We start from the raw sequence: 12,225 nt of genomic DNA, 5'->3' as shown, positions 1-12,225 counted from the left end.
TGTGTCAGTCAGGGATCACATCAAGGAACAAGCTTCTTTATACCATCGGTCAAAATTGTCATGTCAGACACATTTCTCATCTGCCCAGAGTGAAAAGTCCTACACTTGCTGTAGTGTTCTGGGCTGGAAGGGAGAGCCAGGCTGCGCATGCTTTTCCCACCTTGACAGGAAAAACCGCACCAAACCAAGTGCCTGGGATCATACTTAAAGAAAGAACCACATTCACCATGATGATGAAAAATCCAGCTGACCTAAGATGTATTTTCAAGGAATTATCACGTGGATCTGCTTTCAGGAGCTGTCTGAAGAGATATTTTCCAGGAGTGCTATGTGGTATGTTCTACTGTTCACAGTCACCCAAGTGATTTAAGATTTTAATGCTGTCATCTATAATCTTTGTAAGAGAACAGGCAGTGACTTTAATGTGCCCTTGAGGAAACTAAGATTTGTGAAGGATCTGGCAGGACATTCATATATCGCTTACAGCCTGGCAAAAGGGCTCACCTGCCTTTAGTCTGACAATGTCTAGAGTTGTTGTCCTTGTCCACCCTGAATTATCTAATTTCCTTACAAGGAATACAGTATATGCTACTGGAAGGCTGGACCTACTCCAGGCTACTATGGTTTCCATGGACAAGAAGCTTTAAGGTTTAGGATTAGAACAGCAGAAGGACGAAAATTGAGGACCTAGAAATAACCACCAATGGTCCTGATGCAGTCCTCTCTGAGGACACTGCAGCTCTCAAAAATCCATTTTATTTTATTTTATTTTTTTTAAGAGAAAACTGGGATCTATGACAGTAGACCTCTTCTTCCTCTAGTTGTATAAGCTGACAGTGGTCCTGTCCCCATTTGCTCCTGGCTGACTGAAGGCTCACACTCACTATTTCAGTCAATGTGAGCACTCCACTAACCTTCAACAGCCACTGAAGCCAACCCAGACGGCTATGCCTGCAGTATGAAACAGACCACTTCCAAAACTCTTTCAACAAGTAGAATGATTAACTAGTTAGCAGTGATCATTAGTGGGTAGTGTCATCTTCAACCTTTGCAGCGCCATGTGAAGGCAATACCTGTCCATTACCCAAGATCTGCAGCATAGATGAAGAGATTAAGAAAAGGCATGATGAAAAATTTGAAATTCTGTATCATCACTGTGCAAACTGAACTACTAAACTTGACAGTTACCCTCCCAGACTTAAGAGCTCTAAATAATAATCATGTGGTACTTGACAGTAGACTCATTACTTTAAGGAAAATATACAGATACTATACTGAATTTTCAAGACAATGTTGTTTTGGTCAAGGTACAGCCCTGATATTGTTTTGTAATGGCAAGACAACAAAACTACTTTTCACATCCCCCAAAATGTCACTAAAACCAACATACTTTAAATTAGAAAATTATTTACCTTTGAAACACAAATGGCAATGCACATGAACAGAGCCTCCTCTGAGTTTATTCATATCTGTGTTCAAGAGTCAAGTGGCCAAATCGAATTGAAACCCACTGAAAATCTGGCTTTAAGCTGTCTTTGCTCTCTGCTGTGTTCAGAAGTTTAGTGCAGCTGCAGTCAAAAGACTAAAGACTGCAAGGTAGCAATTTCACCAGGACTTGTCCCCTTAAGACATCCAAGTTTCATTCTACACTAGGGCTCCTGCTCAAAAATTAATACAAAACAGGAAAATGGTAAGAGGCCACACTGACTGTGGAAAGTCCAATTGAAGAAAAACTGCCCTAGGAGAGGATCCAAGAAAGAGCATGGGACCAAAAATACTTTCAGACAGCACTGTCAACATGTTAAACAGCAGAAGTGTTTCTGCCAGGAAAACATAATGCCACCACTAAGAAACATAAGAAATCAAGTTAAAGGCCTCTCATGAGAGGAAGAAAAAAAAAAGAGGCAGAACAAACAATAGCAATCATTCAGAAACTCAGACACAATTAAAGACTAAGAAACAAGATGAGTTAAAGAAAAAAAGGACAAAAAAGACCCCTAATGATTTCTGCATCTCCAACGAGTTATTCAAATTCCCACTTCATTGTTTCCGGAGATGAATACCACAGATTCTGATTCAGGAAAATGTGAGCAGATATACTAAAATTTGTGTCAATTCTTCCCAAACTGTTATGTGCCATTCCAGAACCTTTGTGACTACCAGAAAGTGCTTAAATGATTAAAGCCAAAAATGGAAAGAAAACAAGCTATTATTCTATCAAGACTGCTTAACAGGAGATGAGAAGAACTGACAGACCTCAGGGAAAGGCCAGTGGCTGGCCAGCACAGCACGCTTCACCTTCCTAGCTGCACGCCCTCAGGATAGGGTGAAGCACTCCTCTCTGCTTTTACGTGAGTTAAGTATCACTTACTAACACTCCAGCTCCCCACTATTTTCAAATTGGCTTTAAAAGTGATAAGTAAACAGAATCATTCACGTTGGAGCTTCCTCTTTTTTCATTCTGAAAAATCAAAGAGCTGCATCAGTTGAACTACAGAGTTGTGTTTCTGCACCTACATGCCAATGTTTTTTGTATCACTTCATTACGACTAGTCCTGGCATGGAGCAGTGAAGTCCCCAGTGGGTTTTCAGATCATTACAGCAACACGATTAGAAAGCTTGATCCAAATATCATAAAAGTCAGTGAAACTTGGATTGAGCCCAACAAGAAATATTTTTTCCTCCTGTGGGTGGTTACATACACATTACACTTTTCCTAGTGATAAAAGTGAGCGTTCCTCCATGCACCAATTTTAATAACAGTACAGCCTGCTTTTGAACAATAAACTGTCATAAAAAAAAAACATCTAACCTGAAATGGAAGAATCATATTTTCTGTGCCCAGGATCAATCAAAAATCCCACTGACTACAGTAACAGTTGATTACCACACTGTTCCATAAAGGAATGCATTTACACACATACAACTTGCACATACATCAACTTACTGATCTGTATGTCACAAAAACCCTCTCCTGGAAATTATGATTATGATGGATATTTTTAGGAGAAGAGACAAAGCTTGTATGGTCATGGGCACACAGAGTGTGTCCCATTTTCTGTATGACATTACTCTCTAAAATGTTATACATTTCCCATCTTTGAACATTTCCCATCTTTGAAATACAAAGAAATTTCTGTGAAAAAAATAAGAAGTTTTATGCTAAGTAATGTTTTTAAAATAGTCTAAACATTCATACGATATTTTAATACAGGTACAAGAGACTATTCATAAGCATTACCACACTATTGAATTTATGTAATAATTATTTGGCATGTTACATCTGTTACAATGTGTAAAGTAATATTGATAATATTTCTAGTTTATATGCTGTTCTTAGCATAGAGGGTCCTTCTGTTGTCAATAATTAACATATTAACTGGAAGAAAAATCCAATCTGACCAAAATCCAAGAGATGTACCTGAGGAGAACAAAAATAACATAAAACATTTGGGCTGGAAGCAAATTTTAAATGGGTTATCCTCTATCATCTTTAATAGACATGTATTTAGTCTAGCCAAACAGATTCCACACCCTCCCAAGGCAGTTTGCTCCACTGACCTAAATGTTACTTCGTAGTAACCCCTTTCCAATATTGAACAGCCACACAAAATGCTCTCTGCTGCTGCTTAATCACAGTATTGTTCTCCCTTTTATCTTCAGTAACACGTGAGGACATGTTGCTTCATTCTCCCCAAATCTCTTGGACGCATCTGTGCAGTTAGAGCTCTGAATTACATTTTTTCCAGTCTCAACATACCTGGATTTCATGTCTCAAATACTCTTTTATCTTGTGTTTGAGCTTTTCCATTTCACTGAAGAGCCCCATGAATTCAGGTTACTTTTGATTCTTGACTTTATGAGCTGAAGAGGATTTGAAATGTTTGCACCATGTCTACTTATTTTATGAGGCTTGAAGTTACATTACATGTCTCCCTACTTTACTGTGGCATTTGTTCTTCCAAATTTAATATTATCCTCCCAAGAAACAACTTGAGAAAATCACCCATACAAAACCAATAGTAAACAAACCAAAATGCCAATAACAAACCACAGTAATGAGATACCTGGAGCTTAATACTGCTGTTCCTCAGGGTGTGCTATATAATTCCAGGGAACTTTCACCCAAACTTGAACACTTTTACCTCCTTACACAAACATATACCTCCCATTAGAGATTTGGGGCTGCTAGGAATGAAGGCATACTAGCAACAAGATGATCCGAGCATTTTCACATAATATTTGAAGTGCACACTAAACAGCTTCCAAGCTGCTTCCGATATGCCTGGTTAGGCTGCAGTCATGACAAAGGCACAACTTTAATGGGATATGGATTAATTACTACAAGACCTCCATGCTCCCAGTGTGGATGAGGGACAAGAACACAGAAAACACTGGTGACCTGCTCAATACTTACAGAATCTTCAGCTGAGATGCCTGGAATAACACAGTGTATGTGCAAGACTTTTTGCCAAAATCATGGACCTATAATAACTCTGCCAGTGCCTAACACTGACTGTGGTCAGGCTACTGTGCTTAGAGCAATTCCTGAGCAACCCAAACATAAAGGTTTAGGTGTTCAGATTCTCCGTCCACAGCAGAACACCTGCCTCAGTTTGAATATCTGAGGAGTAACGAGTATTACCACACGAATGGATTAAAAACACTGAATTCATTTGGTGATTCACAATACATATGCATTTAAGCAGAACTTGGGACTTCAAATCAATTACTTGCCCATAACATAAAAAATCCATTTTACCAATGAAAATATATGCCTAAGGAAAGTTGTAAAGAAGAGATTCTCATACTCAAAGACTTTTTTCTCTGTTTTGACAACAAAATTGCAGAGGGCATCCCAAAGACTCACCCCACAATTGCCTCAAATAGCTCCAATGCAGCACTCATCCAACCTGTTTTTAGAATCAGTAAGAGAAAGGTTTGCATTTTCTTGTTTGCCATTTCAACAAACTGAGGACATTGCTGCCAGGACTGTCTTTGCCTGCTGCCAGTACACAAAGCTGAAAACATGCTTAACAAGTGCAAAGCATGAGCAACCTGGGTATTGAAGAAATAGCTGTAAGGTCTGATACAAACAGACAAGCATTAAAGTCTCTGATATGCAGCTCAGAAGACTGGCTTATTGACCATAAAATGAATTATATAAACCTACTTCTGTTATGTCATCTGAGGCCTTGGTTACGCCACAATTACTGCTATATTATATATATATTTCTCTTTCTTTTTTCCAGACAACTGACAAGTTACATTTCTTATATAATGTTGCTGCATTGCTAACCTGAACCATAATGACTGCTCATTATAAGGTAATTAGGAGTGCTGAGATCAAGAGCTGTCAATAATTTGATTTGCTCCATATAAGGTAAAAAGTTCTCTTTGCTACAAAAGCAATCCCAATTGCATCTTTCAAAACAGCAACAGAACCGATTGCTTTCATTGGATTAAGTTACATCCTCAGATCTCCCTCCAGCCAGGTACTGGAGGCCATGTCACTGCAGGACTATGGGATGGGGGCATGGGATTGCAGAACTGTTCTGCTGCCTGCACTCCTGCTTGGCATACAGCCCTCCTCCACAGCCTTCAGTCAAACAGCTTGGTACAGAAAACTGCAGTGCTCAGTGCCACATAGACTTAATGTTTTCTGTATAGAAGAAAAACTCACACGCAGCAAATTTACTTGATTTTTCAGTCTCAATTTTTTATTTTTTTTATTTTTTCTGGTTTTTCTGTCAATTTAGTGCAGCTTATTAAAGACAGTGAAAAGAAATGGCCTTTAACTGGAATTTACATTCCAATCACACAATCTCAAATTCTTCCAGAAAGAAGAGCTCCTAAACTGGGTTTCTAGCTTCCCTGTTGGCCAGGCCCACAACTGTTCCTCATGCCCTGACATACAGGCTGGTGCTGGCCACCAACTTGTGCCCTGGTTCACAGCTTGAGGTGGGAGTAAAGGCTTCAATGAAAAAGAAAAGTCTTAATCACAGTGCCCTCCCCCTCCACGCTCCTGGCTGAGCACCTCTATTGGGATCAGCTCCCACTTTCACCAACCCATAGCCCATTTTGGGGGGCTGCCCAAGCAGATGGTGCCTGCTCTGCTCCCATCCTGATATGTTGCCAAATGATGAGCAGGAGAGCCCATTCCTGCACAGTCTGCCCCAAATCAAGCTCTAGACATATCTTCCAGTCCTGCTAGCATATTTATAGAATCCCATGCAAGGACATTATTCTTTTAAAAAATATTACAATAAAACACTGCGAGTGATTGTTGTTAAAAAAAAAAAAAAAAATTAAAAATCCATCATAATGTCATTAAAAATTAACAAAAAAGAAAGCATTAGTGTTGTCTTACTAACCGGAGGGGAGGTCTTGCTGTTAAGAAGGGCAGCAATGGAAAGCATTTTTAGATCAGTGTTTCCATTCTTTCCTCTTTTTCATGGTTCAAAAGTCCTGCATAATTAATACTGCAGTACTTAATAAATGCTTATGAACCTACTACCTCCCTGCTCTTTCTGTTTAATTAGGTGATTGACTGCAGGCATACTATAAATTATAATGACAATTTAATTACTTTTTTAATGTGTACACTTACAAGATTTATAAACAGGAACAGAGCAGTACAGTGTGCTAAAAACAAGAAATACCGTGAGCTGGAGCTCAGCACAAAGTGCTCCAGCCTGAAGCCTTTCTGGAGCCCAAGCATCTGCAAGGCTGGGAGCTTTGCTGTCTGCAGTGTCTGGCACAATTTTCCCTTTCTCTCCTGAACACCCTGTTACAATCCTCAGCTTTTTCTTTCAGCACCCAGGGAACTTTCTTGGTTTCACAGCAGGAACCTAAACCAGTTCAAAACAGAAGTCAGCCAAGGACTTGGGTATACCTTAAGTTAAGGTGTCTCTAAAAATGAAAGATCCCTTCCCTTGTATTAAATAAATCATAAAACTCCATTCTCATTTTATCACAGTGCAGTCACTGTTAAAGCTTGCAGGGGGCTGCAATATTTCAGCTAGCACAGACAAACTGACAAAGACCACAGATTCCACAATGGTATAAGCAGACCCTTCCTGGTGACGAGACAGCAATGTGTGTGTGAAAATATTCTGTACTGCCAATTGGGGTTTAGGCTCTTCTCTCAGGTAACAGTGATAGGACTAGAGGGAATGGCTTCAAGTTGGGCCAGGGGAGGTTCATGTTGGATATCAGGAAAGATTCCTTCTCGGAATGAGCAGTGAGTCATTGGCACAGCCTGCCCAGGGAGGTGGTGGGGTCACCTCCAAAAGTGGAGATATGATGGTGAGGGACATGGTTAGTGGGCATGGTGGTGATAGTTGGTGGTTGGACTTCATGATCTTAGAGGTCTACTCCAACCTTAATGATCCTATGATTCTCAGCATGCTTTCTGATGATGCTGGCATCTCTGTAACCAGAACTGCTTGAAAAGAGAGAAAAAGGAAGACTGGGCCATCCAGAGTGTGCAACTTCAGTGTTTTTAAGCCTCACCTACAAGCAGTGCTGAACAGTCAAGAGGGAAGTAAATGTAAGTACATAACCAAGGTGCAGCGTTACAACATTGACTCTGGTTTTCCTCTTTATTGTGGGAAAACCATCCCTGAGGCCTGTCCCAGGCAGCTAGCCTGCACCCCCATGGCTGACTCCCCCAGTCAGCGGAGATGAACATGGAGCAGCCCCACAGAGCTGCAACAGGGGATTGCAAGGGGCCGCTTTGTCTGCACTTTCCGCTTTCAGAGCAAACAATGGATCACCTCTGGAGCCGGCACTGCATCCAGCCTGCACACAGCTGGTGATTGATGGAGGGTCAGGAGGGCAGCAGACTTTGGGTGCACAGCCCTGGATTGCTTTATCAAGGATGGCAAAAGGCCATGTGCTACAATAACACAGCAAATACTTCCTTTTACTGCAGCACAGACGAATTCCTTCCTCTCTGCAAGCTGAATTAAAAGCTTTTGGTTCTCATCTAGGAGCATGCACAAGTCCTACGCTGGCAAAACTGTGCATGTGAAGAGTTGCATTTTTATTCCTGAGACCATTTGGTTGCAAATATTCTCCCTTAAATGGGGTCAACCGTGTCTGGGCTGAAATCACCCGCAATTGTAAATGTGTAACCTTAGGGGTTCACAGACCCTGTGGGCAGTGAAAGAAGACAACTCTCCCGCCTCGAAAATTGAAACTATACAGTAAGAAACAAGAAAACCTGTAACACTGCATAACTGACCACAGTGTTTCTCAATGAAAGTGTTTCCAGAAAGAAAAGCATAGTGCTATTGTAGAACTTAAAAGTTCCACCACAATATAAATGTCGTCCCTGGTTTAAGTGAAGCATAATGAAAGTAATAGTTTTCTGAAATACTAAGATATTAACATTTAGCAGCAGTTGCACTGCTGATTTAATGAGTTACAAGAGCTGGAATATTGATACACCAGCACGATATCCTTCTGCAAAGTAAAATCGAGGCAAGATTTAGAGTGTTCTGAAACAAGTTTAATGTGTAAGGCCTTCCAGGGTGTTGTACCAGCTTAGAGCACAGCTGAAGTATTTCAGAATGTGCTGCAGTTTTAAATTTTCTGCCAGCCAGCTTTTGCTTCCTGTTCCCCTTTTGCTGATTCCCACTCTGTTTATCCACCCAGAAGTTTCAAAACCTCGTCTTACCGCTCTCACAGTGACAACGTAACTTAATACCCCAACAAGGACAGAAAGGTGTAATGTCAGACACTGTTTCTAGAGGGTTAGAATTAGGCACTGGAGTCCAAAGCAATCTTCAAACCAGAGATCACAATTTCAGTTCTCTTCCCTGCTGACCAGAGCTGCAACATGAGGAAAATAGCTATCTGCCCACCCACAGGCTGCAGAAGCCAAACCAATGACAACCAATAATGAAATAATTGATTAACGACTACAACATTTAGCATTAGATCATGACTTGCCAGTTTTTGAGACTGTGGGGAGCCAGTTCAAGCCTAGGGAGTAAAACCAGCAACTCGTGTCTTTGAGCAGCGTGAGGCAGGCAGTGACACCGTGACACTGCCCACACCACAGTGGTACAGGTAACACGATCCTTCCACACATAGAATCATAGAACCACTCAGGTTGGAAAAGACCTTAAGATGATTGAGTCCAACCACAACCTAACCGAACTACCATAACTCTAACAACCCTCTGCTAAATCATGTCCTTGAGCACCACATCCAAACAGTTTTTAAATACATCCAGGGATGGTGCCTTAACCACCTCCCTGGGGAGCCTATTCCAGTGCTTAACAACCCTTTCTGTAAAGAGGTTTATCTTGATATCCAACCTAAACTTACCCTGGCGCATCTTAAGGCCATTTCCCCTCATCCTGTCACCTGTCACCAGTGAGAAGAGACCAACCCCACTCTCGCTGTAAGCACCTTTCAGGTACTGGAAGAGAGCAATAAGTCTCCCATCAGCCTCCTTTTCCCCAGACTAAACAGCCCCAGTTCCTTCAGTCACTCCTCACAGGGCATATTCTCAAAGCCCTTCACACAAGCCTTGCTGCCCTTCTTTGGACTTTGGTCACCTCAGTGTCCTTTTTTTACTGAGGTGCCCAAAACTGAACACAGTACTCAAGGTGAAGCCTCACCAATGCTGAGTACAGTGGCAGGATGATTTCCCTAGTGCTGCTCACCACACCATTCCTGATACAAGCCAGGATGCCATTGGCCTTCTTGGCCACCTGGGCACACTGCTGGCTCATATTCAGCTGACTGTCCATCAGCACACCAAGGTCTCTTTCCATCAGGCAGCTTTTCAGCCACTCTTCCCCAAGCCTGTAGGGTTGTCTGGGGTTATAGTGACAAAAATGCAGGACTCAACAATTGACTTCACTACTGGGGCTCCACGACAGAAGGACTGGGTAATTTCCCTCTCATAGGTCTCAAGGTATGTTACAGTACAGCAATGGATTTGCATAATTTTAGTCAAATGATGTATTAAAAATGTCATCATCAATTTTGAACTTAAATGTTCTGGAACTGAGCAAAACAAATGGTGCTCATGTTTGCAAAATAGGAGGTCTGAGGGTGCAAGTATCTCAGTTCTCTTATAGTCCTATTAAGCAGATAACAAGTAGGACAAACATCTCAATTTCAACAAAGTGCACAGATTTAAAGATTTAAAATATATTATTATATAATAATTATTAACAATCATAATGTGTACTGAAAAGTTTCTGAAGTAAGGAAAGCTTTTGCATAGCTCACGTTGCCTAGAAGCCAAATCTGCACACAGGCAACTTGTCCTCTGAGTATTTTCATTCCTTTTTCAGAGAAGAGCATGAAGCTAATATTAGCATCAAACTGTGTCATATTTTTAATACTTTTTCCATATGAACTGAGAGATACCTGAGGAGCCACCATGATGTCACAGAAAAGCACGTCAAACACAGTTTTTCTGCTACTCCCACCTTCAGGCTGTGCCCCAGCACTCTGCTCCCCTTTGCTCAGAGATGGAAGCCATATGGACCCACAGCTAACTAACTGTATGTATTTGTGAACAGACACCAAATAGCTACGTACTGGCACAGATAAATTTGTTTTTTATCAAGATATATATTCTAGTACTTACTGTCAGAGTGATTTATTCATTTAAACAGGTTTTCAAAGGCAAAGACTGGTTTAAAGAGAATAAATAAATAAATAAATCTTTAAGGAGATAAATTCCAGTCCTGACTTAACTCCTCACCACCACAGACCCACGATCCAACTGAATGCAACAGAAGGCAGAAACCCCCTCACTAGGTTTCTCTCACAAAGCCAAAAAGAAAACTGCTGTCAATAACCGAGGAGCTCAAGAACAAAACGCCTTGCAAGGGGGGCCCTTGAGATGGGCTGGGCAACAGCATGCAGAAACCCAGAGGCTCTGAATCTGAGACACTATGGTACGGGGCAAGTGAAGCTGACAGATTTGCATGCAGCATATCATGAAGACAAAAGCTACCAAAAGTACAGGAACACATTGCTTTTGCTGCTTGTAGATGCACCTACAAACACTCAGTTTCACTTCTCACAATTATTCAAATCACCCATTATTTGTGGGTCTGCAAATCTAAGTTGCAAGTCACACAGAAGGGATTTATTAAGAGGCTGTTGGTGCATCTCAGCGTGACAAAAGGGTAAAATAAAATGTAAAAAAAAAAAAAGGAACAAATGCACTTAGCATTTCTGGAGCCCAGATTGTCTGACCTGGATCCAGTGGACACATTTGATTTCCACTGACTGCTGCCTCCCAAAAATGTGACCTAAATGTGCTGCACACCAGGGGTGGGAGACAGGATTTCACAAGTATCAGTGAGAGTCACTTATGCCATTAGTCAGAGATCTAAAATTGAAAGAACCACTTTGAATGATAACAGAATGCAAGAGCTCATCACTTCCTCCAACAGGAGGGCACATGAAGACCTTATTCCTAAGTACTGATCAGTCAGAACATGTGTTGAGACAGAAAATTCCTGGACTCTGTTCACAGCTCTTAAATAGCTCTGTGTCTGGACCTGGGCAAGTGGTTTCAATCTTCCATTCTTTTGCAAAATAGTAATAAGAATGCATACCCACCTCACAGAATAGAGGCTTCATCAATGTTTCTAGCTCACTCTCAGCTTCTTAAGTAAATAGTCCTGCAAAAGTACAGAGCATCATTATTTAGATTTTAATCCCTTCAAAAATTTAAATTCTTTATATTTCTCTCTCTTTCTTTTCTTATAAAACAGATAGAAACAATTGCAGATGCAAAATCAGCACTCCTGCCTGGAGGCAAGTCCCAGGCTCCTGCTTCATGCATATATGTACATATATATCACCGCATATTCCACAATACATACCGCTGGTCTATGAATAGGTCGCTAGGACACAAGCCAAGCAACGCACATCTAAATCTGAATGCTGAACAAACAAAAACGTGGGTATTTTTAAGTTCAAAACTCCTTCCTAAGAACCTCACTTGCTCCCAGCCCCACGGCCCTGGTGCGACATGTCAGAGGCAGCTTTCTGAGGCGCGGTGGTGTCTTCTGAATCACTGCCATTACCCGAGAAAACCCCAGGAAGTGGTTTGAATGAGAAGCTGGACCCAGCTTGCGTAGGTATCAGCTGATGTCAGAGTACACACAGCACAAAGCCATAACAATAAGGATATTGTGAAACTAGGAATAACCTTCTCTTATCTCCTGGAGTTTGGGA

The 12,225-nt window shown here is 41.2% G+C and overlaps 1 protein-coding gene across 18 annotated transcripts in view; it reads right to left on the bottom strand.

Moving 5' to 3' along the window:
• The window catches only part of HIVEP2 (HIVEP zinc finger 2), a 124,933-nt gene that overhangs the window by 60,237 nt on the left and 52,471 nt on the right, over positions 1 to 12,225 (bottom strand). For 11 of the 18 annotated variants that reach the window (XM_015858319.3, XM_015858312.3, XM_085543507.1 and 8 more), the window contains one exon: positions 11,605 to 11,666. The exons of the other annotated variants lie outside the window; for them this stretch is intronic. The gene's annotated coding sequence lies outside the window, so the exon portion shown is untranslated. The remainder of the gene's footprint in view (positions 1 to 11,604; positions 11,667 to 12,225) is intronic. 18 annotated transcript variants of the gene reach the window in all.

This window comes from Coturnix japonica, chromosome 3 (assembly GCF_054131305.1).
Source record: "Coturnix japonica strain WE chromosome 3, WE-NBRP24, whole genome shotgun sequence".
Taxonomy (NCBI): Eukaryota; Metazoa; Chordata; class Aves; order Galliformes; family Phasianidae; genus Coturnix; species Coturnix japonica.
The sequence above is the reverse complement of the archived record's forward strand: the minus strand, read 5'-3'. Positions and strand labels throughout refer to the sequence as shown.